Source organism: Lemur catta, chromosome 2 (genome assembly GCF_020740605.2).
Source record: "Lemur catta isolate mLemCat1 chromosome 2, mLemCat1.pri, whole genome shotgun sequence".
Lineage (NCBI taxonomy): Eukaryota > Metazoa > Chordata > Mammalia > Primates > Lemuridae > Lemur > Lemur catta.
The window spans coordinates 136,046,484-136,054,299 of NC_059129.1; the positions used below are offsets into that span (position 1 = coordinate 136,046,484).

The window sequence follows — 7,816 nt, forward strand, 5'->3', positions numbered from 1 at the left end:
TTTTTAAAGATCTGAGAGTCCTTCATCCTCAGAGGCCCTGCATTGGGCCTGACTCTGTTTAATAGATCAATTCTAGGAGGATCAGAGACCTAGCAGCTGCTCATGTCTGACAATCTATTGACTCTCACCTGGAGATAATCCCTTACAGAATTATTTGCTGCTCTAACTTGGAAAGGAGTTGTAAAAGATTTATTTCAATAAGCTATTCCCTCAAATTGGGGAGGTAGGGGAGATTTAACAAATACATTGTTAATTACATTTTTATAATGATAAAAGCCTTTCAAATACCCCCCCAACACATACACACAAATTCCAGCTCCACAAATGCATTCTCAAGACAATCCTCATTTAAAAAAATAATAATAATAAAACAATCCTCTTGTATTCTAATCCTTTTATTCAGATTGTCATTATGAAGACATATTAATTTAAAAATCAGTGAACCACTCTTGTCTTCTCACGTGTAGCTGGAGAGGTCTGATCTTTAAGCAGTAAGAGAAAGAGATTGGGTGGAAAACACTAGGGATACTTTATTACACTGACAAACAGACATTGAATGGCCCCAGTAAAAAATGGTGTTCAAGAGCCTACAAGGTGACAAAACAAAATTAAAGTGTAGATGAAAATGCCTATTCTCTGTGCGGAGCAGCATTGTATCTAGTTGCTTAAAACTTAATGAAGCCATTTGAGCTGTGGCCTAAGGCAGCAAGGAGGGGTTTCAGGTTGGATGTATACCATAAACTGCCAGAAAATAAAAGCCCATGCTAAAACAGGAATGACAGTAATAAAGGCAGTGTTCAGGAGAAGAAAATACAAGCTTGATCAATAACATTCCTGCCTCCACTGGCCTACCCACAGACATGTGAATACTCACTTGGGAAATGCCACTTTTTGCTGATTTGCATTCCACTGAGTCTTACTAGTTGTGTGACATTTGGGAAGTTATTATATTCTCCAATCTTTAGTTTACCCTCAGTAATAGAATTATTCCCATGGCTTGTTTTGGAGGAAATGAATGAGATAACGTGCAGAAATGAAGAAGCAGAGTGTACAAGGGTACAGAGTTGGACTGTGACAAATGACAGCCATAAAAATTCAGAGGATGCTCCTTCCTTCAAAAACTTTTCTTTGTTCTTCATTTCATTCTTGGTATTGCATACAAACAAATATCTCCTCTTTCTCAACTTAATCAACCACATCACCAAGCTCCCTCCCCTCATGTGCGCTTAAACCTTGGCCACAGCCACCCTCCAACATGCCAAGTCCCCTCTCGCCTCCGTGACTCTATCCAATGATTACTTTTGCCTGGAATAGTCCCTCACTCCTCTGCATAATAAACTCCTGCTCATTCTTTAAGACTCATGTTCTTCTGTGGATCCTTCCCCTCACCTGCTAGAGTTAGGTCTACTTTTCCAGTAATCTCACAAACTCTGGTTCATACTTTTTTTAGAGACTCTGAGCTCCTTGAAAGCAAAGGCATTCCATTTATTCATTCTTTTGTTCATTCATCCAACATTTGATGAGTGTCACCTCTTTACCATGTGTTGTGCTAGGTAGTAAAAGTAAATTTTTTGGAGATATTTGAATAACCTTTACTGAGGCCTTTTCTTTCTGTGGCTGACACTAACACAGTAGTTGCTTAAGAGTAATGAGAGGAGAAGAGAACCTCCGGGAGGGGAAAGACAAATGTCTTTCTTTCAAACTCCTAATTACTTGACCCCATCCTAAAAAATAAATTCATCCCAACCTCCTGTGAAAACTTTTTTATCTCCAAATGTAAATGAGCAGTTTCTCTTGTTTTCTACTAAAATCTATATTAATTTCATCTATAATTTGTTTTTGCACTTGTTTGCATGTCTGTTTCCTTCTTCTAAACTAAAAATTCCTTAGGGAAGGAACTCCTTGCTTGTGTCTTACTTAGCACAATTCCTGGCACACAGCATGTGTCCTGCAAGATCTGTTGAATGAATAAGCAAGGAACAAATGAATGAAGTTTTCCTTTCCAGTACAATTTCACATTGGTCTTGCCTGGTAGCCAAGCATTCTTTGATTCCTATACTATGGATCCCAAACTCCAAAACATCTGCTGCTCAACTCAAGGCTTGAATTTTTAAATGATTCAAAACATGATTAAAATTTGGGACTTACATCTTCTCCAAAGAAATTATTTGCTTCAACTGAGTGTGGTTCAAATGAAGAAAGCGCAAAGTATAAGAAAGATCAGGGTATATTTGTGCATATTAACAACAGTCAAAGGAGAAAATTAAGCTTTTGAGTTCATCTCCACTATGCACATAGGAAGAATAATTTCCTCCCTTCTACAGTGTCTGTTCACTCATTTAAGACAGAGAAATACGCTGCCAGAGCTCCCGGTTGCTCTTCAACATAGAGTTATACAGGTCATTAACATCTCTTTTTACCTTTCTATCAATTTAATTTTCCCCACTTGGATCCTTTGGCTGGAAAAATAACACTTTTCTCTATTATGCATTAGTAGTCACACTGTTGAATTTGTGTTCTTAAGCTACTGTAAGGTGACTACATTGGCACTGAAATAAAGGCATATGCTTCACACCATAACAAAATCAAAGCTATATTTTTACAGAACACGGGACTGTTTTCTACTTTGTGATATTGTCTTTTAAGCTTGAATTGGTCTGACCAAAAATAGACAAATACTGACTAATCAGGCAATGGCAATGATACTGTACAATGAGAATGATCAGACTGTATTTTGGAAATGACATAAGATCATTCTTCTATCCAGCATTTAATTTGCTTTGTCCTAGTGGTTACTTAAATAATGTCACTGGAAAGGAAAGTTAATAAGAATTGGCAGAGTAAGAATAATGCTTCTAGCCAGACTTATAAATGATACAGCCTTTGGTTTCTTTGAAATAAGAAAGGCTGCCTCTAATTTTAGTTTGTAAGAGGAAGAATGCTTCAGCACTGTAGCCCCTCATTGTTTTGTTCAAAATAATAGAGTATCTGACATACTTTCAACCATGGTAAGTTACAAATACCCCAAATTCCTAAGCATCTTGCCTTCACACTGGCAAATGTTACATATTTATTCTAACCTCTTTCAATAGAGTATTTTTTTTTCTCAGCTGGGGGACCATATTGATCTTACTGTATTTTTTATATGGAAAATTATTCCATTTTATCTTATTAGATTATGTTGGACAATCAATCATGAAAAATTTACGTTTTGGCTACACAGCAGACCATGTAAGGCAAACTTACACAAAAATGATTTATATACACTTTTCCACCCTCTCCTCCAGCTTTCCCTCATAAAATTAGTGACAATGCTTTTTAGTTTTTGCAATAAACTTCTAATTTCTCTATAAAGTCATCGAAACAAATTTTTTTCCTATTGAGTATCCATTTCTTCTTTTCTTGGTAGGAGTGCCCTGACGCAGCTTCAGGAAAGCCAGGCCCATGCTATCTTTAGAGCCATTCTGTCCTTCAGGACTCCACTAATCAGCATCATTGCATTCATCTTCTTTGTTTCTTTGTCTTAGAGATTTTAGAGATTTTTCTCCCCACCCCCCCCTTTTTTTTTTTTTGGTTGTTATTGTTTAGAGGTTGATTCAATCAATTAAGCCAACCAGAATGAAGTCCAGAACTTTGATTTAAAGGTTTGGAGAAGAGAGAGCTTCCTTCCTGGAAAAGAGCGCTAGAGCACGCAGCCCAGAAGGTTTTGGCAGCTATCTTGGTTCTGGAAGGTGAGCGCCCACTGGCCTGAGAACAAGAGCCCACACTGAGGGAATGCACCCTGATCCCACAGCCCTCAACAGTCTCAGTCAGAGCTACACTTGCCCTAAAATCATCTGATATATGTCTCTCTCAAAATTTCCTTTTTTGGCTTAGGCCATTTTCAATTGTAGTTTTGATATTATTGTTAACTGGCTCCAAAAAATCCCTACCCAGTCCTGTCAGAATCTGCTGCATAATTTGCAGAGTTTCATGCAAAACTAAAATTTTTAAGAAGGCAAGAACTTAACGTTAAACCAGGGATGGGGCTCTTCTAAGTTCAGGGCCCTGCGTGACCCTGTGTGAGTACACTGGGTGCTTGCCCCTGAAGCTGGCTCTTGATGCAGTCATAAGTCTTTAGAGTTTAACTCAGTAATATTTACTTTGTGACTAATATGTGTAGGTCTTTGTGCCATACAGATATGACTGAAAATTTAATTTGAATGCAAATATATAATTTTACATAATGTATATGATGAGTATAAAAGGAGAGAAGCAATTGAAATAATATTTAGAAATAACATCAGAAAAAAATAATTTTTCCATGAAAAGCAAATCAGACTTGAAAGATCAGAGACTATTAATTCAAGTGTAGAGTATATTTGAACATTGGACTTATCCTGCCACTGTCTCGTGCTACCAGATTTTACCATTTTTTTGGATATGTTTCCAATGTATAAACCTCTGTTTGTTGTTGTTTGAAGGAGCTTCAAGAAATTATTTTCTAAATTATCAATGACTATATTCTATCATAAATATTAATGAGTCAATAAATGCCTCTGTCATTATAATTATGAGACACTCATGCATGGTTGCAAACTGTGGTGACTAAACGTAGGTATGTACGCTTGAGGCTATCCAAAATCAGAAACAAATTCATAATTAATCACTACAAAATTATGTCCAGGGGAAAAAATCCTTTCCTTTTGATTTTATAATCTCATATTTATCTTTCAAAATCATTATTGTGTTTTAAATTTCATAGTCCTGTTGAAAAACTAAAAATCACAGAACATATTTCAAATAAAATATAATTTGAATGCAATATAATCCATGGAAGGTAGATTATGCTGCACACATACCTCTGTAGTCAGTTGTTTCTACTTAAGATTATATCTTGAGCATCTTTTCAAAATAATCAAATATTATCAAATACCTAATTTCAGTAGTTACATGGTTTTCTATTGTATTTTTTTTATTAACCATTTACTTAATGTTATAATTGTACATTTAGGTTGCTTGTAATTTTTGATGTTAATAATTTCTGTTATATAGGATATTCTTGTATATACATCTTGGTTGCATCTGTTATTTCTCTAAAATAAAGTTAGAAAGCAACACTTACAATGGTCAAAGAGTAAGAAGCCAAAGAAACAGGATTACTAGCTCAAAATGCTTGTAATATTTACAAAAAAAAAAGAGATTATACAAACTTACTTTTTTTTTTTTTCTCATTAAACTTTGTTTTAATGGGTCTCAAAATTCTGTGACAGATTTTTGGTCAAGTTGTTTCCATTAAAAAGTACTGATTTTAAAAACTAATAACTTAAAACTGCCACACAAAAAGAAACAAAAGTGGTCCACAAAACATTTTCTTTTCCTCCTGAAGGTATTACGATTCACTGTTATTAACAACCAGTCTTTTACTATTAAACTTAAATGTCCAATTGAAACAAACAGTTCTGAAACTGTTCTTCCACCACTGTTTAAAAGTGGGTGGCAGGTATTAGGGATAATATTCATTTAGCCTTCTGAGCTTTCTGGGCAGATTTGGTGACCTTGCCAGCTCCAGCAGCCTTCTTGTCCACCACTTTGATGACACCCACAGCAACTGTCTGTCTCATATCACGAACAGCAAAACGACCCAGAGGAGGATAGTCTGAGAAGCTCTCGACACACATGGGCTTGCCAGGAACCATATCGACGATGGCAGCATCACCCATCCTCCAGCTTCTTTCCAGAGCGGCGGTCAATCTTTTCTTTCAGCTCAGCAAACTTGCAGGCAATATGAGCTGTGTGACAATCCAGTACAGGAGCATACCCGGCACTAATTTGGCCTGGATGGTTCAGGATAATCATCTGAGCCGAGAAGCCAGCAGCTTCCACTGGTGGGTCGTTTTTGCTGTCACCAGCAACGTTGCCACGACGAACATCTTTGACAGACACATTCTTGACGTTGAAGCCCACGTTGTCCCCTGGAAGAGCTTCGCTCAAATCTTCATGGTGCATTTCCACAGACTTTACTTCAGTCGTAACATTGACTGGAGCAAAGGTGACCACCATGCCAGGTTTGAGAACACCAGTCTCCACTCAGCCCACAGGCACAGTACCAATATCGCCAATTTTGTAGACATCCTGGAGAGGCAGATGCAAGGGCTTGTCAGTTGGACGAGTTGGTGGCAGGATGCAATCCAGAGCTTCAAGCAGTGTGGTTCCACTGGCATTGCCATCTTTACGGGTGACTTTCCATCCCTTGAACCAAGGCATGTTAGCACTTGGCTCCAACATGTTGTCACCATTCCAGCCAGAAATTGGCACAAATGCTACTGTGTCAGGGTTGTAGCCAATTTTCTTAATGTAAGTGTTGACTTCTTTAACAATTTCTTCATATCTTTTCTGGCTGTAGGGCGGCTCAGTGGAATCCATTTTGTTAACACCAACAATTAGTTGTTTCACACCTAGTGTGTAAGCCAGAAGGGCATGCTCACAGGTCTGCCCATTCTTTGAGATACCAGCTTCAAATTCACCAACACCAGCAGCAACAATCAGGACAGCACAATCAGCCTGAGATGTGCCTGTAATCATGTTTTTGATAAAGTCTCTGTGTCCCGGGGCATCAATAATAGTCACATAATATTTGCTGGTCTCAAATTTCCACAGTGAGATATCAATGGTGATACCACGCTCATGCTCAGCTTTCAGTTTATCCAAGACCCAGGCATACTTGAAGGAGCCCTTTCCCATTTCAGCGGCCTCCTTCTCAAATTTCTCGATGGTTCTTTTGTGGATCCCACCACATTTGTAGATCAGATGGCCAGTAGTGATGGACTTGCCCAAATCTACGTGTCCGATGACGACGATGTTGATGTGAGTCTTTTCCTTTCCCATTTTGGCTTTTATGGGTGGTTTTCACGGCACCTGTGTTCTGGCGGCAAACCCGTTGCCCAAACTTACTTTTCTACATAAATTTATTTATTTTGGAAAAATATATAAGTCCTCAACTCTCATCATACACCAAAATAAATTCCAGCTGGATAAATGTAAAAAGTAGATAAATGTAACTGATGTAGTTGAAAACTAAATATGCATGTGACCAAGGGCAAAAATATCATTGTACAAAATATAGATAAGAATTTTATGACAATGTCATTTAATTTAATAAATAATTCATAAATACAACTAAAAAGCAAATGAAATTTTTTTAATTGCTTGCAGAATGAATGGCAAAAATATCTAGTATTTTAATAAAAAGTGCTCTTTCAAGTAAATAAGAACTAAGACCCTAACTAACACCCCAATAGATAAAGAACCAAGGATGTGCACATGAATAGGCAATAATGGAAGAAGAAAGGCAAATATACAATAACTATATGAAAAATATTTATCCTCACTAATAATTAAAGAAATTAAAATGAAAACAAGGTTATCTTTTGTAAGATTGGTGTTATTTGTAAATGATAATATGACATATCTATGGCTGTGTATAGATCTAAAATTGATTTAAAAAATCATTTTCAAAAATATTTAAGGATACATATCAAGAGCCTTCAAAAAAAATCTTATGAATTACCTAAAGAAAAAAAATGAAGGCATGTACAAAGATTTATCCACAATAATGCTTTGATATATGATAATATATAACCTAGAAAAAGCCTAAATGCCTAGCTAGTATCAGAAAATTGGTAAAATTAATTGTGGTGTATCCACATGATATCATGCAATGTTGTTTGTCATTAAAATAATTTCAGAAAATACATTTCACGACATAAGAAGACATTTAAAATAAGCTAAGTGACAGCAGATTATAAGGCCCCTTAGATATTCAAACATCCATACA

The 7,816-nt window shown here is 36.6% G+C and overlaps 1 pseudogene across 1 annotated transcript; it reads right to left on the reverse strand.

Moving 5' to 3' along the window:
- Positions 1-5,489: 5,489 nt before the first annotated feature.
- Positions 5,490-6,922, reverse strand: LOC123633391 (annotated as a pseudogene). Its single transcript, XR_006733585.1, has one exon. The product of XR_006733585.1 is annotated as an elongation factor 1-alpha 1-like (transcript).
- Between the last annotated feature and the right edge of the window lie 894 nt (positions 6,923-7,816).